This window comes from Arvicola amphibius, chromosome 1, assembly GCF_903992535.2.
Source record: "Arvicola amphibius chromosome 1, mArvAmp1.2, whole genome shotgun sequence".
NCBI classification, from domain to species: Eukaryota; Metazoa; Chordata; class Mammalia; order Rodentia; family Cricetidae; genus Arvicola; species Arvicola amphibius.
In genome coordinates, this window is record NC_052047.1 from 192,087,855 (window position 1) to 192,111,675 (window position 23,821).

The window sequence follows — 23,821 nt, forward strand, 5'->3', positions numbered from 1 at the left end:
GTCTCTGTAAAACTGGAGAGAAGGTGTGTTATGCTAAATGGTAGAGGTGTTAGTAGAAGGGTGTGAATGTATATGTGTGTGTGTCTGTGAGTGTGAGGGTATGAATGTATGTGTGTGTGTGTCCATGAGCATGAGGTGTGAATGTATATGTGTGTGTGTCCATGAGTGTGAGGGTGTGAATGTATGTGTGTGTGTGTGTGTCCATGAGCATGAGGTGTTAATGTATATGTGTGTGTCCGTGAGTGTGAGGATATGAATGTATGTGTGTGTGTGTCCGTGAGCGTGAGGTGTGAATGTATATGTGTGTGTCCATGAGTGTGAGGGTGTGAATGTATATGTGTGTGTGTCCATGAGTGTGAGGTGTGAATGTATATGTGTGTGTGTCCGTGAGTGTGAGGTGTGAATGTGTATGTGTGTGTATGTCCGTGAGTGTGAGGTGTGAATGTGTATGTGTGGGTATGTCCATGAGTGTGAGGGGTCACATGTGGAAGCCAGAAGTCAGCAGTGGGTTCATGAGGAGTCATCCATTTTGTTTGATTGTTGATAGAGATCATCTCATGGGCCTAGAACTGCCAAGCAAGCTATGCCAGCGGGACAGTTAACCCCAAGAATTTTTCTATCTCTGTCTCTTCCACGTTGGCATCACAAGCATATGCCACCACATCCAGACTCTTTACATTGGCTCCAGAACTGAACCGGGGTTCTCATGGTTGTGTAAAAGCATTTCTCTGACTGAGCCATCATCCCCCCAACCCTATGTTAATGAATGAATTACTCTGTAATTCTCTATTTCGTGGAGTAAATTGATAATGTTTAAGCACCTGTACCCTCCTGATGATACTCTGCATATTATTTTATGAATTGCTCAGTAAACATGAGAATTGCTAAATAACTATAGGTTTGCCCATTTGTTCTTAAAATTCTACGTGGTTTTTGCCAGGTTTATGCAGTAAGTACCTTTCCCCTCTGAGCCATCTCACAGCACAGAATATAGTATGTTCACGCGAGAGAATGCTAGTCAACAGTAGGAGGGATAAAATGCAAATGTGTGTTCTGACATATGAATGAGCCTCAAACATCACGCTCCATGCAAACACCAGACACATCACACCTCGTCTCACGGGATTCTGATGAGACATCCAGCAAGACACGTGCTGTGGGGATTAAGAAGACACTCATATCCGCACAGAGGGCGTGTGGGGCCAGGAGTTGTAGACGTGAACTAGAGACCCTACTGGGGTAACGAAGATGATTGAAATAACGGGTTAGCTTGCTCAGACGAAGAATTCCAGGTTGCAACCCTCCTCATTCCATTCTTTTTCAGCTTGTGGTGAACTCTCACAATCTAGCTGCACAATAGGGGGAAAGGTCTTAGAAAATCTGGAGTGAGCTACGGCAACTGAGACGTTGTATACAGTGCACCAATCAATAACTCCTCTGGGTAACACCAGATAGTTTCAATGACATCTTCTCAACGCTGCATGGGAGATGGATGCTTAAACAATTGGATACATTGAAAGGTTATGGCTATGAAAATGAACTATAGGCAATTCCAGACATTAAAGGTGGACCATGCATCTCAGTGACTCTGTGTGCTAAGTTGATATCTGCTAGAGAATAATGCTATCAGCTTTGCTATCAGCTTTGCTATCAGCTTTGTAGATTAAGAAATATAAATTCTCAAAATTCATGAGTGCAATAAAACTGGGGCACTTTTTGTTATAACCTAGGGCTTGTGTGTCATATAAGTCATGAGGATAGAATAAAGGGAAAATAAGAAAAGGCATATAATGTCCTTTGTTCTGAAACACGCGTCTCTCTATGATAAATATAAATTTTCCTCTAAAATAAAAATTCAAAAAATAAATAGATATACTTGTACATATTTTGTGTAGTCTGGGAGAAAAAAATATAAATAGGCAAACAGTACTTTAAATTTTCCTAATTTCTTTGTCTCTCAGAAATACTGTGTTATTATGTCTATATGGAAAACAATGGGGGTCCTTTCTCGGATGGACTTGGTGAAAGAGGTCAGATAAGCACAAAAAATAACAGCTCAAGCTATCCACAAAATGACCTTGTGATCCAGTGAGCCAACGAGAGGACATTGACTCCTCAAATGTGTTGACACAAAGAATGAGAATTGAACCATCGGCATCGCACCTGGACAGTTTTCTCTAATGGAGGTAAAAGCAGACAGGACACTTTATGTGCAAATGTGAGACCATCGCCAAGAGGAAAGTCTGGTAAGAGTTAGTCTTTAGCATCTCGAAAAAAGAAACTTTCTACTTGTCAAGATCTCTATGTTCCTCTGCACATTGAGCTCTGCGAACACTTAAAGCTAAAGGTATTTATTTTTCTTTGTCCTTGAAGAGAAGTCCATCTGCAGATGGAGAGGACAGTGAGCACACAGAAGATGGTAGATACATTGACTGTGCTCAACGTCAGTCTTCAGCAACGAGATGGGAAATCTCAGCACTGAAAACGTAGAAAGAGGCACCAGCTGTGCTTGGGTATGTGGACTTCCTGAAGTCCTCAGAGAGGCCTCTCAGCTGGGAGTGGGTGTGCAGATTTTCTGGAACACTCAGAGTGCTCCTCACCGAAGAGGAGCATTTACTTTCAGTTACTGTGTTTGGGCCTTTGAGAGAGGAATTACCTTCAATGATCTGCTTGAAAAAAAAAATTGTTCTCTTCCACATTGATCTGAGGCTTGCAAAAAAGGTTATTGCTAGAAGTAAACTAGTGACTAGCATTTAGAAAAGGTTAGAACATTCTATAAACTGGAAAAGTAAGAAGAGGAAATATTGAGTAACTTAACAAGTAATTAATGCTTTGACTTGTAGTATGAAAAGTAATTAAATTGTCTCACGGCTTCTGAATTATGGAAATACAATCTAAGCAGAATCCTACTGTGAAATGATAAATTGTATAAGGTTAATACATAACATTAGGAACACCTACGTATTTTAATTTTGAAATAAACACCTGTGACTTTAATTAAGGCACATTATCTCACAGGCATTAGAGTTGTATTTAACAGACAGAAGTGTGGCTGGTGAATTTGTCCAGCACTCTGTGATCTTGATTTGATACAGTCATTGTTCTCGGCTGTATGGGTCACTTGTGAGGCATTCTTCACTGATCTTTGCTTTTGAGATAGGTTCCATTTATGGCGCCTATGAGTGCAAAGACAGCTGCAGTGTCTAATGCATGGCCACGCATTTTTTGTATCATCAGTGGTACAGAAGTCACAGCTGTAACAAACTTTGACACCTGGACTTTTTGTAAACTGTCTAACCTCATATTATACTGTCCTTATTGATGCTTTGATTTCTCTCTTGACTGTAGATTTGCCTCCGTATTTCAGCTATACAGTATTGCTCCTCCTTTTACCACTGCTATTCCTTTGGCCATTTAGAGAGAAATGCAGTAAGTCAGACAGCCATACTTCATTCCAATGGATTACAGGCATTTCTGGGGGGGGGGGAGATTAGAGGGGAGAGCAAACATCACAATTGTTCCCTCTGGACTTCAGCTCGAAGAAGACAGAAAACTTGCACCCCACTTGTCATGAGTAGTAACTGTGATGGTGGTCCCTCAGGAATTTGGAAGAGGGTTTGTAAACTGAGATTGCATTTACATTTCCCAGCCGCCCAGACCTGAAAAATCACACAGAAACTATATTAATTACAACACTGTTTGGCCAATAGCTCAGGCATATTCCTAGCTAACTCTTACATTTCTATTAATCTGTGTATCACCACGAGGCGTTGGCCTACCTGTAAGGTTCCAGCATCTTTCTTCTTCAGCAGCTACATGGCATCTCTGACAGACTCTGCCTTCTTTCTCCTTCCATTCAGTTAAGTTTTTCCACCTGGCTCTATTCTGCCCTGCCATAAGCCAGAACAGCTTCTTTATTAACCAATGGTAATAAAACATATTCACAGCATACAGAGGAGAATCACACATCAAGGGTTAGGCAAACAAATGTTATAATTTAGAATACTGGAATTTAGAGTTCTGAAAGGTGTCTCAATCTTTAATAGGGCACGCTTCCAGGGAACCCCAGTTCAGTTCCCACCCATGTGTTATAGCTCAAAATCACCTATAACTTCAGTGCCTTCTTCCGGCCACTGTGGAAACCTGAATAGATACAGCATTCCCTTACACACACACACACACACACACACACACACACACACACACACACAAATAAAATAAAAAATCTTTACAAACAATACTGGGGTATATATGATGACTAAATGAAATATCACATATAAAATATTAAGAACCATTTCTGACATATAAACTATGCTCAATAAAGATTTCTTGTGTGTTTATTGCTTTTTTCTTTTTAAATTTTACTTATTGTCTATGTTTATGGATGTTTTGCCTACGTGTATGTCTGGGTACCACATGTATGCTGTGTGCACAGAAGTATCAGGTTCCCTGTGGCTAAGATTATAAATGGATGTGAGACTCCATGTGCATGCTGAATTGAAGTCAAGTCTTCTGGAAGATCTGTCAGTGATCTTAACTGCTGAGTAGTCTCTCTAGTCTCTTGTTTATTGTTATTGGTTTGTAATTCTTTATTTTAAATTAAATATCCTTCAGTTCTAGGACATTCATACATGTTCAAATGAGGAACATTCCAAATTCAAACAATAACACTCATCCTCTCTGATAAAAAAAGCAATTCTCTGTACCTACATAAATTCTAAAGTCCTGTAATGCAAATGTTTCCTAACACTACTTTTGCTCCGTTTCCCTACAGGCATTTTCATTCCTTCCCTCCACAAGGGGAGTTACCCTCACTGCGGATGTGCAAAGTAAGTTGGAGAGGCTCAGAGGACTGTGGTAAGCTAGGCAAAAAAGGTTTCAAGGCACCCAACCTGAATTTCAAGACTATCTACAGGCTTCCCGAAATACAAAGAGAATTTGAAAAACAATTAAAATAGCTCATGGTCTTCACCACCCAAAATGAAAGCAGGGACCATAAGGTTAGTGCATGGGAAAACTCAGTTAGGAACCTCACTAAAGTTCTATTTCTAAAATTCTGTTTCAAAAAACCAGACAAGTATGTGTTCACCGACAAAAGTTTTCTTATTTCATTTCTGTCTGTAAGCTCCCAACATGGCATGGGGCATGGGTGAGAACCACTGTGCAGAGGACCAGCATTCCTCAGAGTTGGTGGCTGTTTTTAAAGCACAACCAGGAGTTTGCTATAACTTATAAAATATACAGTAAGAGGTTTTGAATAAGACTGAAAAATAAGAGGAAAGTCTGTGCTCCCAGCAGGCAAAATATTCCCTACATTTTTTAATAATAATGAAAACAAAGACATCCTTAAGGCAAAACTAAAATGCATTTTTTATGTAGGGGGAAAATAGGTTCCATTTAATTTGTTTAGGTTTCTTTGTTAGGCTTTGTGTTTGAAAATTTGAAGATGTGAAAAGAACATATAATAAATGTCTCAATGACTGAGGGAAGGTGTGAGGGGGAAACCGATTTTTCTAATCGAACTAAGAAAAGCATAAAATCTATATAAAAAACTGTTTCTCTCCCTTTCTTTGTTCACTTTTTTTAACTTTAATAAAGCAAAAGGAAATGAAACATAGGCTTGCATGACTTTATAATATATAACAACCTGGCTGTGCATGCATGGAAATGTATAGTTAGTTTCTGTTTTAACTGTTGAATTTGATTCATTCACATTAAAAGGCAGAAAAAGGAAGGTTTTTTAAAGATGAGCATTTTTAAACTCTTTGGAGGAGGGTTGAGATAAGGTTTCTCTGTGTAACAGTCCTGGCTGTCCTGGAACTCATTTCGTGTCGTAGGCCCACAAGACAACACATGTACAGCTGTACACAGGTACAGCTGACAGACCAACAGACAGATCCACGGGCGTATACACTCCACATGGAGAACCTGATATGCGGAGCTTCAGGAACACTTGTCTTTTGAATAAGTCTCTGCCCATTCTGTAGAAACCTTGTGAAACCATGACTTTTCTCCCCTTCAAAATGGGATTCTGTAGAAGGAGCGGTGGGCTGAGTCCCGCCACCCGGTTAGCTTTACACAAAATAATTACACGGAAACTGTATTCTTTTAAACACTGCCTGGCCCATTAATTTCAGCCTCTTATTATCTAATTCTCTCATCTTCCTTTAACCCATATTTAGTAATCTGTGTAGCACCACGAGGTGTGGCTTACCAGGAGAGATCTTAACCTGCGTCCATCTCAGAGAGGAGAATCATGGAGACTCACTATGGCAACTGAAGCATTGTAAATGGCAACCACCCATTGTTTCAGCTATTTCTCTAGATCATTCTGTTGCAATTGAAGTTATTCTTGGCAAACAGTCAGTATAAGCAGTGATTTAAGTAAATCTCTAAATAAATCAATAAAACAATATCCAATATTTAGACTTCTATAGCTTATTCTATTTCATGTGTATCCGTGTGTTTATATGTGTGTGGTATGTAGTGCATGGTGTGTTTGTGTTTGCATTTATAGTGGTATGTAAGTTGTGTTTGTGCATTTTAGTGAGTGTGGTATTGATGTGTGTGTATGCAAGTGTGTGTGATGTAGGTATATGCATGTGTTGTGCATGTGTGCATGCATTATGTGTGCACCTGAGTCTCTTCGTTCTATGCCATTACTAGTTCTCAGTCATGAATGACTTTATCTGACAGTGGCCACTCCCAAAGGCTTCCCTTATAGGCAACCATCTTAGTTCTTGTAAATGGAGCCTGCTTAATTGTTTCCTAGCCACTCAGACCCGAATAATCACACAGAAGCTATATTAATTGCAATATTGTTGGACCTATTAGCTCAGATTTATTACTAACTCACTCTTACATCTTAAATTAACCCATTTCTATTATTTTGTGTATCACCTCGGGGCTGTGGCTTACTGGGTTAGCTTCCCAGCATGTCCTTTCCTTCAGCAGCTACATGGTATCCTTCTGGCCCCACCTACTCTTTCTATATATCTCTGTTCAGATTTCCTGCCTGTCTTTGCTCTGCTAATCCATTAGCTAAAACAGCTTTATTCATCAACCAATAAAAGCAACACATACAGAAGGACCTCCCACATCAAGTTCTATTGCTGTGAAGAGACACCATGGCCAAGGCAACTTTATAAAAAGAAAACCTTTAGTTGCAGGTTTGCCTATAGTTTCAGAAGATAGCCCATGATCATCACAGTGGGAAACAGGCAGGCATGGTATTAAAGCAGTGGTGGGAGTTTTATATCCTGATCCAGAAGTTATAGGCAGAGAAAGAGAGAGACTAGGTCATCCTCAGTGATGCTCCTACTCCAGCAAGGCCACATCTCCTAATATGATAATCCTTCTTAAGCAGTTCCACTCCCTGGTGACATCCTGAGCCTATGGTGGTCATTCTCATTTAAATTGCCACACTACAGCCATCGTAAGCTCTGACTTTCTGGTATTTCACAATTGGATTTGATTTCAACAATGAACCCTTGGGGGATACACTCAAAATACATCCAAACAATAGAAATTAGGATGTGATTGTGCAATTTGCCTTTGTGTAAATTTTGACTATTCAAAGAGTGTTTAGGAACACAGCCCCAACAGCATTCTTTGATAACTTAATCATAATGGCATGGTCATTGAGAAGTGTGGGACACTGTGTGACTTTCCCAAATGCCTCTCTCATGTTTCAGGAAAGCCCAGTGACCCTCTCCTTTCCATGTAATGTTTTCTGAATAGAGCCTTCCCATTATTTCAGAAGACTGTGGCCAATGAGCAAAGCCGGGGGCAGATCTTCTTTTCTATGTGATACCTAATTATGAATCTGCTGTACAAAACTCACCAGAGGAATTGGGTCATAGGCAATACCTTCATATTCTAGAATGAATGCCCTTGTACCCTGCTTCTAGACCTGAACCTGAGGCTGCTGTGACTATGTAACTGCAGCTCACATGGGTCAGGGGGAGCAGAATAAATAGCACTCCCCTCCCATGACTTCTGAGCTCCCAGATCTTCCTCTTAAGGGGTAAAATGGTGCCCTTTGGATTGCCTTTTCCTTAATAGAAATACGTTCTGCTGTCAGGAAACATTCTTGTCGCAGTCCCCTAGCATTGTCTGTTTTACCAGGAGCCACTCAAATTTCACATGGCCCCTGCTGCATTCCTAATCTACCTGGAAGTGATTTGTGTCATTTTCAATGTTCAGCTGCTCACTTCATCTTCCATCTACATGTTGATTGGCAGAAGTGAAATATTTACTGTTTCCATTTACTCTTGATTTAAAATTTTATTGGCTTTTGGGAGCAAACAGAAATAGCAATTTACAGGAAGCACTGAGAACAGAATACTAAATATCTGCAAAGAAAGAAACACACACACAGCATAGGAAAAGAACCTCCATGACACAAGGAAACAGAGCTGGTTGCTGGGAACGCTCCAGCAACTGAAGGCTGAATCGCACAGAGTCACTCTGGAAGGAAAGACAGAGAAAATACTTTGGCTGCATTCTATCTACCTATAACTCTTTTTGAAGATATCTCAGATAAGAATGAATTCGCTCTGACTTGACAGGCAGCAAGTAAGGAGTCACGTGGCACACAGTTAGCTGATGTGACATAGTAAAGACACAGCTGGCTGACAGACCAGAGTCCATACATTGTCCCAGGCCTGAGGTTTATGAAAGTGATTGAGAATTCCTGGACATGCCTACTCTCCCCATGTGGGGACTGTATGGTAAGGTATATGGTTGACTGTAGGAGGCTCCCAAGACTCTGCTATCCTGTGTTAAGCAACTTACCTACTCTGAAAGTTTTTTTTTTCTCCACTCCTAACTCCATGGAGGTTTAGGTATGATAGAGATGAAAACTGAATTTAAAGTTACTTATGTACTAAAATAAAAGCCACAATGTACCTAGTATTCAGAATAAATGTTATATATTTATCTATAATACATATAGCATTTAATATGAATGCACAGACATAAAACCACAGCAAAGATATTAGGGATTCTATATAAAATCTTAAAGTTATTTTTAATTGTTTGAGATTGTTATTTTTATTTTATGTGTGTTTCCCTGAATATATCTCTGCACATCAAATATAGGCAGTGCCTGTGGAGACCAGAAGAGGACACTGGCTCCCCTGGGAATGGAGTTGCAGGCAGTTGTGAGGCACCATGTAAGTGCTGGCTGGGAATTAAAACAGTTCTCTGGAAGATTAACCATTGAGTCATCTCTCCAGCTACATATGGTTGCGAATTTTATGGGTCTGTTAATAATCTATGTAGGTAGATACCTTTACCCTAGCATATGTTTACAAAAATGAGCTGGTAGAGAAGAAAAAGGGCCAAACCTAAAACACCTAAATTAGTGTAGATGAGTACTTCTTAGAACCTTTTTTTCTATATATAATTATTTAGTTTATAAGAGCTGTTCATTGAAAAGTAGCTCCTAATATAAAGAGTTTGTTGAACCCAGGAGCTTCTTAAGAGTAAAAGGGTGTCCCAGAGAAGGAAGATCGCTTATTATTATGTGAATGAAGCTAAACTCCCGCAAGTGCTGTGATAAAGATAGTTCCTAATTATTAAGTCTTTCATGTTATCCAGCAGCTGGTTATACCCACAGGCAAGTTATGATGCCCCTTAATTACCTTGTGATGAAGCTATAACTGTTATTCTTGACTCATTATAAGTCAAAAACGGCTCACGTAGAGGTCAAATTCCACGCCCTAGTATTTGACCTCAAGACTCATGCCCTGAAACTGGCCCTGTGATGCCATCAGCAGCCAGGGTTCTGACACAGGTTTGAGGTCTCAAACAAAAGCTGAGCCTCTTTTGCTTTCATGTTCCATTTGTGAACCTGAAGAGGAAGGTGTGAATAGCTGGCCTTCGTCTTGTGTCTGTCATATGACACAGTTGCCTTGCGCTGGCTGAAAGGGCCAGAGAGTGCATGCACAATGTCCAGATGAGATTTTCACTCTGACTTCTGCTAACATCTGGTTGATGTTTTACTCTCAGATTTCATTCTTCTCCATGTAAGAAAAAAAAAAGAAATTTTCTGGTGGCTAAATGTGGTCTGAAGAATCATGATTTTCCCATGTTTTATTTTTATGTCATGACAACAAGCTCATCTTAGTCTCTGGTTTAGCTTTCAAACCTGCTGCATAGCTCCTTCTCTTCAGCTCAGGGAGTGTCAGGAGGAGAAAGCAGGAGGGTCATCAGAACCTGAAGGCCAGGAAGTCTGCCATAACCATATCTCCTGGAAACGGCTGCTAAGGAAGATCTGAATTATAGTGGCATCAGTAGATGCTAAAAAAGAAAGGGGGAAATCTCACAAGGTCCCATCTCTAGACAGAGAACTACAGGCAAAAACAACCACCAAGAGAAGAAGAAACAACTTTCCTTGAGGATGAGCCCCCAATTGACTGCAGTTCCAAATGGTCAGCCCCCACTACATATACACACAAAGGACAAACTGGACTCAGCAAGTTATGTTTGGATATTTGTCTGTGTGTGTGTGTGTGTGTGTGTGTGTGTGTGTGTGTGTGTGTGTTGCCCTGCTGAAGCTGAAAAACCCCATCATTCACCTGCTCTGTGTCTTGATTCCTGGCTTGCCTAAGTAGCCTGTTTTTTCTTAACATCTTTAAAGCATTCAAATGATACTCAAAATATCCTTCATTCCTTAGAAAATCTAAATCTAATCATAGACTTGAAAATTAAGTCACAGAGGCCACTGTAACTCATATCTCAGCAAGTCTGAGCACATAGTAGGTCTTCAGCAGTACATACGAATAGGCAGACTGATGAAGTAACTTAGGTATACATTACCAGATAAAGAACATGGCGGGAAAACCCAAGAGAGAAGGGCACCTGACCCTACCTCTGTGATGATAATTTTGCCCTAGTTTTAGCTTTGATGCATCAGCAGACATCATCTTAGAAACTGGCATCAATTTGTGCTTTGAGTCAAGGACCCTGGTATATGTGAAAAGCATCCCTTTAATTACACAGCAGAAGCTGTTCCATGGATGCTCTTTCCAAACACCATCTTACATCGACAGTGATTCCTTCTGTAAGCGTGCCCTGAGCAGATCTTTAAGCTGGAAGCAGAGAAGGAACTTGAATAGATGTGGATTTGGATGACAAAACATATTTTCTGTGAGAGCCGGGATTCCTCTGAGCGGCTTCATATTTCACAAACATCACACAGGACCGGCAGAGACTCTCTGGCACAAGGTCCACGCAGCTTTTTATTTTTCAGCCATGTTATCTCATCTGCCACTTTCTTCTTTGGTGTGGTGGGTGGAGCTCCACAGTGGGATCCCCTCACACCTCTAATTGAGATGGGAAGACGGAAATTAACTTTTATTGAACTTCTCCAGAACTAATGGATTAGAATGCGTATGAGTAAAGCGTAGCTCAAGTTTTGAACTTTTCTCTTGCCTCTTTCTGTCTCTAGACACAAGCTCTCACACACACCTACACTCATCACCACCCACGTCACCCAAACTTCATTCCCTGTATTCCTCTGTTTCCCCAAAAACTCCCACCCCTCACCTCCAGCCTGGACTGAAATCCGTTCCAAGCTAGGGCAAACTGCAAGAGCTGGGACCATGGAGAAGAAAAATGAGACAAATCTTACTCCTAGGGCAGCTGCCAGGCTTCCGGGAGGCATAGCCATAGCATTGAGCTGCAAGGCAAGAGCCTAATTGAAGAGTTAGCTTCCTCCTGTATTGGGGGGAAGCACCTTGTCTAAGTTGGTCAGACTCACATTCACGTTCCCTCTAAACCTAGACTTCAGGCTCAGATTTCGCATAAGGAAGTTTATGGTGATATTTTGTTTTTGCTTTAACAAATAAACCTTGCCTGAATATCAAAGTGCAGAGCTAAACCACTAGTTAGTCACAGGAGCCAGGCAGTGGTGGCACACACCTTTAATCCCAGCACACAGGAGGTGGGACAGACAGATCTCTGAGCATTCAAGGTCACCCTGGGCTACACTAGATTGATCCTGTCTAAAAGAAAAACAGCCAGGCTCTGCTGTCTCACACCTTTAATCCCACCCAGTACTTGGGAGTCACGTGCCTTTAATCCCAGAACAAGGAAAGGAGACAGGAAGGGTATTGGCTGGGTAAAGGGAAAAATAAAAGGCGGGAGGAGACAGAAGCTCACGGCATTCAGTATGAGGACTTGTAGAGACAGGATGCTCCAGTTTGTCTGAGGATTTCATAGAGGTAAGAACTAGTGGCTGGCTGCTCTGCTTCTCTGATCTTTCAGCTTTCACCGCCTAATATCTGACTCCAGGTTTTTATTATTAGGGCCAATTAGATTCGTACTACAGAAACTAAGCATTTTTCTAAAAGCCTAGTTGTATGCCATGGTGTTGGGGGTGGGAGGAAAAGTGGGGAACCCAGGATGGCCTCACAGATGAAGTATCTTTTGATGGGGACCATGCAGACACTAGTAAATCTGAAAGACTCTGATTTCCAAACTGTTCACTGTTTGAAAATCTAATCAAACACCTTATTTTTCTTTTTTATTTCTTTACAAGAATGCTAAAAGAGAAAGAAAGAGTAAAGAAAATAATAGAAGAGAGACAGTTAAACATTCAGTGTGACTTTCTATCGGGTATTTAAGAAGAAAATGAAATTTTTCATAATGTGGTTTTGTTTGCTTCTTTCCCCCAAGATATAACATAATAGAGAATATAAAATTTCCCATCTGCTGAGTCAGCTATGAGCGGCCGATGATGTGCAGTGGAAGAGGCAGCTGCTCTCATTCCTGGACCACTGTCTCTCAAAGGCCAGGGATGCCACTGAGAGCTGTTGTGCCAAATAGTAAACAGGGGGAGGAGAGAACAAGAGCATCGAGTCAGAAAGTCAGAATCTTCAAGTAAATTCTGGGCTTTTTTCTTTTCTTTCTTTTTCTTTCTATGTAAACCAAAGCAATTTCTATTTTTAAAAAAAATGGAGAAAATCATTCAGCCAGAGGCCTAGAGGTGACAAGGAACTGGGCAAGGTGACAAGGGACATACATCACCTACTCTCTCAGCCCCAAGGACAGAGTCAGAAGCAGAACAGGCAAAAATCAAAGTGCTGGAACAATCGGAATGGCCCAGGTGCTAAAACAGTGTGGGCTGCGAGTAATAGAGCAAATGACCATGCTGCCATGACAAGGGCAGCCTGATCTGCATTGAGTGATGCAGACAGACACTCCTTGTAGATCGAGGGAAAATAGATAAAATAAATAAATAGTTCATAGGCATTAGGTTAGTTAAAAGTTTAGAGAAAAAAAACCACTGGTAATGTTTATGTCTGTATGGTAACTGTAGTGATCTGTTAAATCTATAATATTATTTTGCAATAAAAGTAGTTTTATGTTAATAAAAATATGGTCAATAAAAAATATTTTAAAAGGCTGTAGTCTCCTTCTAAAAGCATTACACATATTAGTTTGATAAAGAAAAAATCAAAGATACCTGAATGTGAAGGATTAAAATGAATTATTAGCAGTGAACTCAATACCCTTTCCTCCTGCTCATCACGCCACTTCACAGGACCACAGCTACAGTTAGTTGGAGGGAGAATCAGTAAAATCACATTTAATTTGCTCTCTGGAATATGATCCATTTCAGTCTTTACTTCTGAATGGGATATTAGCACAGAATGGTAATCCAACACCTATATTATATATGGCCTATTTTCTGCTGTGTCTATTAAATACAAATATAGAGAAATCTCAATGGTATTGGTATGGCAAAATAAAAATTATCAGTCAGAAGCAAATTCATCATAGTCAAATTTAAATATATTAAAAGATCAACAGTACGTTAAATGATGACTAAGTTGCATAGCAGGGCAATGAATTTCTCTACAGAGTTCTTATTAGTAGGCAATTAGTATTAAAAACATGCTGACTGTTCTTAAGTACTGTAGACAGTGGCGGGGATGGAGGCACGCATGACAGAAAGCAGATGGAGAAGCTAATTATTTTTCAATTACAGGTGGCATATTGAATACAAAACTTTCTAAGTCACCCCTCCATTCATCTTACAGCTCTGTTTCTTAGAATAAATAAGTACATTATTTCATTAGAGGGATATTTCTGTTATAACAATTATAACTACTTACCCGCAATGTGTTTGCCCCAAGAGGGAGGTCAGAAGGGAAGAACACTGAGCCGTTGAGTCTAGCTCAGAGATGAGCTTGTATTAGTAGGTGAGGGCTGCCAGCCTGGAGAGGTGGTCACAGAAATAAATGGCTGGGAAGTTTGCTTTCTTAGAGAGATAAAGCCAAACTTCCTTAGTGATCTACGTGTTTTCCAGGAACAAATATCCAGAACACACTATTGTCCAAATTCCAGATAACAAAACTTTTACAGCTCACTTTAAACTCAGCACAGTTCATAGCATATACACTTGAGGGAGACAGATTTGAGCCAATAGCCAGCGCTGTAATTTGACTTCTTTCCTCACTGAAATTGTAGAGAAACAGTTGTATACTCACTTGCTATAATTGTAGGAAATGATGCAGAGGAAACCCTGTCTCATTCCCCAGTCATGACTCTGTAAAACGCAGAGTATCTGTGATAGTAGATAGGATACTGGCGTTGGTTTTATTCAATTGTGTATTGATCAATCTTAGTTTCACATTTCCCCAGTCATCTATGTGCCTGTGTGGGTTGAGCATATGTACTCATACGTGTGTTTTAAGGTTTATATGCTTCACTCTTTGTTGGGAGCAGTGAGACCCCAGATCCTGAATTTCTTGTAATTCCCTGATCTGAGTGCCTACAGCTGCTCTGAATACCTTCAGGCATTCCTGATGGCGTAAGAGTGGTTTCTGGTGGGTTTGGGTGAGGCATGGCTATCTCTATATAATCTGCCCCTGAACACAATAAAGGGGGTATTCTTGCGGAATTCAAGGATGACCGTGTCGCTGTCTCTCTGTCTGTGTGTGTCTGTGTTTTTTAACCTCCAGCCCCTTGCCCGAAGCTCAGTAACTGGGTAAAAGCGCACAGAGCGCAGACACGGGGGGCGCGGTGCACGACAATTGAAGGTCTCCACCGAGATTTCGGCAACTCTTATTGATCATCGGGATCTCACAGACTTCCCAAACACACAGACATTGCTGCTGCTTACCCTCCAGGACATGGTGGTGGAGAGACCCCATTGCTGAAGACACTGTACATCTGAGTGACAGGCCATAGGGAAATCAAGCTGGCACCAACCTAGATGATTCTTTCATAGTGTGGAAAGGTCTAAGCATGATACCAAGGGAGGAAAGTCATTATCAGTCTAGCCCACCTGTGAGCTCTGTGGGCTACAATAATGACTAACCTGGCAAGATGTGCTCAATACAGTACCATAGTGGTAGGGGTGTCATGGAAGTAACCAACCATGGCATGTTTGCATTTAAGCCTTCTGCATAAGATGGACCCCAATCTGGTACTGTGGTTGGGCAGGATAGGGGCCCTAAGGAAAAACATAGCACTGTTATTCTGCTAAATGGACATCCTATTAAACTTCCCTCTAAGTTCTTATCTTTATTCCCAAAATATCAGTGCATTTTCCACCCTCATCAAACCACTTTTGCAATGTGGAGGTTAACACAAAGACCCACACCTTGTCAACACACAGAGAATAAAAAACTATGGAGTTTTTAGCTTTAAATGAGATATTTGTGTAACATATCCCAGCCAAAGCTCAAAGTTCATTGAGGAAGAGAGGGTAAAAGGAATGGAAGTGTGGGAGGGTGCAACTGTGTATAGAAACAGTATTTTCCACAAATGACAGAGCAGTGGCACATGTGAACTCACAGTGGTTCATTCACGAGCTTCATTCACAGAACCCACACATAATCAGTTCAGCCAAAATCCCAGCACGGGTGGAAGAGGAGTCCATGAAGTCACCCTACCTGACAGCTACGGACAGCTTGATGGCTGTCCTGGAAGAGGGAGAGTCACTTTTCTTCAGAGACGTGGACCCTGGGAAACTACCCACGTGCATGGGCCAGTCCCACACCCATGCACGTAGAGGCAGCACTAAACGGGTCCAGTGGACATTAATTTGAGGGAGAAAAAGCAAGAATGAAGAGAGAGAAGAGCCTAAGTGCTTGAAATTGGGAGGGGAAAGGAGAGATGGGGATGAGGGAGTGGAGTAGTTTCAAATATTATATGCATGTGTGAATATTAAATAAAATACTAAATTTAAAAAATAAAATGTCTTCAGTCAGTGTAGTTCAGTCTTTATTAATAAATAAGTATCCGGGAGGTTGTATCATCTCATTAGTTCCCTAATCTGCACCCCCACTAACAGAGGCAGAGTGGAAAGCAGCAGGGAGCAGGTTGATACAGTTTGTCAAATAACATAAACTTACTGGCTACAACTATTTTCTGAGCTATATCTTTAAGTTTCATCCTGTGTCTAAGCACAACATGCTGACAAGATTTACAAGGGGCTAACTTGCTAGTCTCTAAAGAATATCCCGACTTACCATATGCCCCTCCCCAAGCATATCTCCCTGGGCAATTGTACTGTGTGTCTAGTAATCAGCTGTGTTCAAAAGTTCAAAACCCATGATTAATGGAATTGGATGCACTGTTAATATCATGGCTCCTTGCCTGAGATAGATTTAGGTCCAAATTTGGGGTTCTTAATCCCCTAGCCTTGAACAATTTATCTAAAGTCGAATGAGCAGCTACATCTGAAACGTGGAACTCATAAGAGTCTCCATCTTGTAGAGGTATGGGAGTGAATGAAGCTCTTCCCCCAAAGAGCTTGTCAAGGATCTTGGTGCATTTTAAATTAACATTATATGACTCTATGACCTTACAGTTCTATTTGCATATACAGCAGTCTTTAGTGGATACGAGAAAGTTTTGGGAGGATAAGGAGAAAATTCTTTCGAGGAGAAAAGAAGTTTTTGACCTATATAAAATACTTTACCATGGATGTTTTCCTGAGATAGAAAGTTTCTGACAGGTGGACATCCGTTCTCATGACCTGTGTAGTTGGTAATGAGAGCAGTGTGCTCACTGTGTGTATTTCTCTGGTGTGGCATGGATTCAACCTTCTTGGTTTCCTCCAGAGTGTGATGAGGGTCACCCAAATATAGACTCAGGCTTCTATTAGACTGAGTTGATAAGAGTAGGTGATAGGTGACTTCAACAACAGTATTTTCTATACCAGTCATGCGAAGGCGGGATACAGAATGGAGTTTGGAGGTCATTCCCAGCCATCAGAAGCAATGTAAGAAGTATGGTTTGAATAGAAACTGTTTGGAAACCTTCTGGTGGTTTCTGAGGATGACCAGAAGTCTATTGAAGGTAGAGGGTTCCCTGAATCAATACCTCCAAATGCAGATTTTCAGCTGGGTTTTCTCTGTCCCTGTGTTCTCTTCTCATTGTGCATTTTCTGGATCAGCTAGTGTGCAGAAGAAAGGTGCTGTTAGTAAACAAAAGGCAAAGGGGAAGAGGGTGGCACCAGCCTCAGATATCAAGAAGAGAAATCTGAATGCATAACACTTGGCTTTCAGTCTATTTCAAAGGCAAAAGTAGGAAAGTTAGCACAGTGAACTGATGTGTGAGCATGGCTCTGCTTGTATGGTAAATGAACTGAATGGTGAGTCACCTGGTGTGAAGGACAAGGCTGTAAGAAATAAGCCTCCATGCGCAGTGCTTGAGCAAAAACAGGGCTCCTCTTCAGTGTGAAACTTCTTTGCAAAAGCCACCTTTGATTTAACACTCTCTACGGACTCAATGTAATAGGGGTGGGCAACACTGGCCTCATTGCACAGACAAGCAGCAGAGTTTCTCACTTACCAGAGGCCACCCAGTAATTAAGTTATTGAATGGAACTTGAGGCCAAACCTTAGAAAGATGTTTGAGAACTCAAATCCCTAGATTTCTGTAACAGAATGTAACTCTGTGTCCATGTGTATCTGTTCCAGGAGATCTCTGTTGCCTTCCATGAGTCCACTGGTGTAATCACATGTCTCCATTGTATTTCAGCGTTTGAAGATAAGTGGCCAGTTACAGCAATGTGATGCCATTTACAATTCTGGTGACTCTTTAAACAGAAGGTGCTGGCGTTTATTTCTGTGACTCTAAATATGATTCATCTGGAACTGAGACTTCTGCTGCTTTGTGAAGAGTTGCTAGTGCAGCCAAGTATTTGCTGTGTCTCTGCTGTCCTTGCATCTTTCTTCAACAGGATAGACCGCAGGGGAGCAAGCTAAGTTTGGAATTATCATGGAGGCTAACCATCTCGCTGCATTTGTGATGTTGAAAAAAATAAACAGAATAACATATTATCTAGCAAGAAGCACCAGGATTCTGTGTATGTGTGCTTGCGTGCATGTGTGTGTGTGCATCTGTACATCAATGCATCCATGCATGTGTATTTGTGTGGAAATAAATATTAAATGAAAAGGTAAGATCAAAGCACCTAGAAATCAGGTCTTGCTAAAGACAGGTGAAAATTTCTTGGATCCCTTATCTCGAGGCAGAGAAAATCTGAACAGAAATGGGAGCCAACAAGAGGGAAAGAGATTGAGGCTGCATTGTGAGTGATGAGGTTGTCATGACATGCTTTCATAAGAAAAGCAGACCGCTATATGGGATCTATGGGATACAAAGTGACACCCACTCTATGAAGTCCTGTCTCAGGACATTGCTTTCTCTTTAAAGCGCATATTTATTCATTTATTCTAGTCTCTGGGTAGGTGATTGTCAAGGCCAAGGCCTCTGCAAGGGAAGAATAGTCCAGTGAGCGGGGGAGAATCCATAGAGCTTTTGGCTATGCTTGTTAGTTATCCAGATTATGAGTTCTCTAAATGAAGGATTGCGATGTCACGGTAATAAACTAGCAATAGAAAGCACCTTTCTGTCTGTAATTGGAGAATGGGGAACTGAAAGGGATTTAGACACGATCTTAATACGAGTCAGTCAATCACTGTAGAAGGAAACGAGGAGGAAGTCCACATTTTTATTAAAAGCATATAACAAAAATCTCACTCAGTTCCTGATCATGGGACCTGGTTCCAAAACCTGATTTATATATTACATTTGGTGGTAAGGAAACCCACTTCAGCGCTGACAGCTCTGTCGAGCAGCCTTGAGTCCCTATAAGCACGCAAACGCCTAGCTAAATTTTTCAGCAAATCCATCACTATTTGGAACCAGTGTGAGCAAGCCTGTGAGAAGCAGGGAGAATGAAAGCAGTGTATTTCCCCCTGTCAAGTCAGTGTACCGAAAAGTCAGACACTGACTAGGAAGCAGAAAGAGTGTAAGAGCAGGAAAAAAGGGGGAAGGCTGACTTTTAGGCATGGCATGGCCAGTCCAGTCTTGTATTCCCAGGAGCGGTGATCACCTGAACAACGTTTGCATTCTATTAGGCCAGTCAGCGTTCTTGCATAGAGTGGCAAGGGCTTATGAGGCCTCGTCCTTCGGTGAAGACTTACTGTGGTTGCTGTCGACACTGATAAGGTACCAATGGTCATAAATAACCCCTCTTCCATGATTCTAGAAGCGACTCTAATTAAACTCTTTATTCATATACACAGAGAGGGGAGGGAGACATTGACTTTAAGGGGAGATACAGGGGCAGGCAAATGCTCAGCAGTTGACGCATAAGGCTGACACGCAGTAGGTAATACCATTTCAACTTCAGGTCTCCGTTTCTCCAGCTCTGCCTCTTGTTGTCACCACAGTGCCATGCAGAAGGCCTCAACATGTCAGCTTCCTGAATGCATAAGTCAACTACCCTTTTCCGGAAGGAGCCCTGTTGTATCTAACCCCAGAACCTCACACAAGTTCACCAAAATGCTGTAGGAATTCCTACCACCAGTAGCCTTTAAGTTACCCACCCATTTGGGCGTGGCCTCCTATACTATTTATGCCAATGTAAAGTGCGCATCCAGTCTCTTTTCCAGCTGCAGGATTCGGTTGCTGTTCCCTGTTCCAGCAGAGGATTGTGATCTGTGAGTCTACCCCTAAATAAATAACCCTCTATTACACTCAATTCTGAGCTAGTGCGGGATTTCTTTGAAGCGCCCTTCTTCATCAAGAAACCTTCTGGGCCAGCAAAGCAGGTGAACTATAAATTTAGATTGCACTGCTATAGGCAGGAGGGCCACAACCAACACAAATACCATCGGCTGGAATCCTACCTGTCTCTCCAATGGGCACCTTCCACTTGTAGACTCCTCAAAGCATTTCATCTCACAGAGTCTTTGCAGATAAGCAATGGCATTTTTTTTTCACTCAAACACATCTTAATTTGTATTTGTGGTGTGTGTGTGTGTGTGTGTGTGTGTGTGTGTGTGTCTGTCTGTCTGTCTGTCATATCTGGATATTTATTTGTCCTGACTTCTTAAATAAAGTATAACTTTAATATTAAAGCACAAAACTTTGTATTAAAAACACCTATAGGGCAGACTAACTCAGTTGCTATCATGCATGGTATGTGGCATAAGGACTTGAGTTCAGCCCCCAACACTCATGTAAAAAGATGGATTGATAGAATGTATTTAAACTCCCTCCACTGGAGAGACAGAGACAGAGGATCCCTGGGGCTCACTGGACAGACAGTTTAGCCTAATGAGCAATCCCCAAGTCCCAGTGACAGACCTTGCCTCAAAAAACCAGGTAGTTGGCTCCCAAAGAGTGGCACACACACACAAGGCTGACTTCCACACGTCCACACATGCACATGCACCTGCATACACATGAACATGCACATATATGCACACAAACATATTACTGTCTGTGTAATGCGGGAAGGTTCCAAAGCCTCGTTTCATTGGGCTCCATTTCTGTAACGTGTCGTCAGTAAATGTGTTCTCATCGCTAACATAAATGTAGTGCTTTGAAAAGTTTTTTGGAGAAGCAAAATATGAAGCAGATGAAGTCATGAGATGTCCACGGAGAAACCCAGACGTGTGTTTAATAAATCTTCCCATGCTCCCAACATGAAAGAACACTCAATCTGTTTCATTTCAAATGTCCTTGTTCACTTTAATATCATTCTTAAGGAAAGAAAAGCCTGTGGGGTTTGCGAAGGCTGGCTTTTGAAATATCCAATTTTTCAGGCTCCATGTAAAAATGTCCCTGAATTGATTCTCACTTACTTTCACAGGGCAGAGACTGGAAAATCAGCAAAGAGGTTTACATACGCCAACTCACTAAAGAGTTCAGCGGGGCGCCTGGAGTGAAGCCCAAATAGAAACCCCAGCGCCTGAGTCTGGACAGTTTTCCTCCGTAAATTCTTTGCAGAGAAGATGTTACATTTTATAAACCTCTCAAGTACGCAGAGAACAAGAGGCATACCTCTCCCTGGCTGCTGAAAGGACATCAGAATCTTGTTTTTAAGTACAGGTTATACACTGGGTAATAGATGCCATCTACATATATTTAAATTTGTTCTGGTCTAAGACATTATCCACCACTACCCCTTAATGAGAGATAAGATAAATCAGAATATTTGAAAAAGTTATACAGAAATGTGTCGACGTCTAGAGCGCCGGGGTCCCTGGGTAAGGGTCTCGGATAAACCAGGACACAGGGGATGCAGAGCAAAAGCAGCAATTGCAGCTGCATCTGCATGCTGCGCGTTTATTGTGAGGTGTTTATATACACTATTGAAACAATTGCTTCAGTCAACGATATAATTGGAAAAAGGAAGTATAAGCGGGTGAAGTAATCATTTTCAAGAGAGCACAATGTATTTACTTAGGGTTGTGGTCGCAAGAATTTTAGAACAACTGCAAAAATACCATCAGGTGGTGTGGTCACAAAAGTCTCCAGAGACATTATCTCAATGTCTCAGATCTAATTTAAGCTATCCTAAATATCTGAGCAAAGCAATTCTATGTGTACTGTGCTGCAGGGCAGCCACTTCCTTAAACTCTGTGGCATTCAGAACTTGTGACAAGGGAACAGGGGAGAAGAATGTTTTCCTCTCCTAGCCCTGGCATTCCATAGCTGACCTGTGTCCCAGCCATAGTCCTCAAATTACCCCAGAGCCAGGGCAGCACAATTCCCTGCAAACTAAAGCACAGATTCCAAATCCTCACAGAAATGTGCTATTTGGTAAGCTTAATTCACACACACACACACACACACACACACATACACGTGTATGCAATCACATGAACACACATATGTGCTCATATAGAAGAGTTTAATTGGAGTTTTTCTCCATAGGCAATATTGTGCCTCCCAGAAGGTTGCAGGATAAAAGGTTTGGGACCAGATGTGGAATAGCTATCCTCAAGTTGTTAATCGGAGAAGCCCCAAAGACCTTTCCCGTCTGAAACAGTACAGGCTGGCACCAATGTTCCTGGCTTCTCGCTAGAACTAGATAGGAAAACATGAAGACATTACATACATTTGTCCCAAGGAACAGAAGAATCACATCAGGGCTGACCAGGAAATTTCCTCCCTGCTGGAAGGGAATTTTTATTTTACTAAATAATAAAATCACCAGGACAGGCTCTAAAAAAGCTGCAGAGAAACCCTGTCTCGCAAAACCAAAAAAAAAAAAAAAAAAAAAAAAAAAAAAAAAAAAAAAAAAAAAAAATAATAAAATCAATAGCTTTTATTATATCTAAAGATGTCATGTGGCTAATAGAGAGAGGTGCGTCATCAACAGTCTTACCTGCCGTGAACCCTGTGAACCACAATAATAATCAGTGTAGCAAGAATTGCCCAAGAGTAAAGGATTGGTACAAATACTACGAGGGTAACCAACTCCTTTCTGATTGGTCTTAAGAGCCACTCCACCAAAGGAAATGTATGTCTAGTACTATAAATCTGGTCAAGAGCCCATGTTTGAAGAGGAGTAAAGCTACAACTATCATTCTGCTAAATGATATGGTATCAACCATCTTATAAGTTCGTATCTCTCTATCCATAAATTAGTGCAGCTCTCAGATCTCATCAGAGAAGTTTCTTTGGGTGGTGGAAAGAATTCATAGGAAAACTCGACTAAATAATGTCCATGGAGTGCTTAGTTATAAATGGGACATCAATATCACAATATCACACTCTCCCACAGGTTCAGACACCACTAAGGAGGAACAGATGGAAATCTTTTAAGAGCCAGAGGCCAGGGAGGGGCAAAGGAAAATAGTACCTCCTGGGTATAAGACTGCTGCATTCACGCGATCAGAGCACCTGTGGTTGAAGACACAGAACCAAGTCAGTCAACATTCCAACACAGACAGAAAAGGCGCTCACCAGCCCCCATCCATAACTAAAGGGAAAACAGATGGTTTCCAGGGGAAGAAGAGTCAGTTTTATGTGAGGGTGTAGACCCTGGTAGGTCAACCACTCTCAAGTAGGTGACTCCACACCCAGCAGTATATGGGCAGAACAATTTGGACTCAATCAGATTTTTTTTTTTTTAAAGAAGAGGACATGAAGTTGGTGAGGTGAGGGAAGTGTCGTGATCTTGGAGGAGTTAAAAGGAGAAGTAGGGGTTAATGTGATAAAAAATGTGTTGCATGAAAATCTCAATAAATTAATAAAAACAATGTATTAAAACAAATCCACCCATGAAAATATGAAAGGATCATGAGTAACCATCACTAACCATGCACGTGACTGATCTTAGACCAGATATAATGAGCAATCTGCCCATAAGTTAAAGAAAAAAAAAACTGAGTTCATTTATTCCAAATAAGCAGAAGATGTACCTAACAAGTTCCCTCCTACTAAATCAGTGCTTTTTTCTGAACGTACATGTCTTTCTTCTGTACTTTGGCAGTATAGAATCCAAGCCCTGGTGAAACTGAACTCATGAAGAAAAAAACAAAAGAAAGAA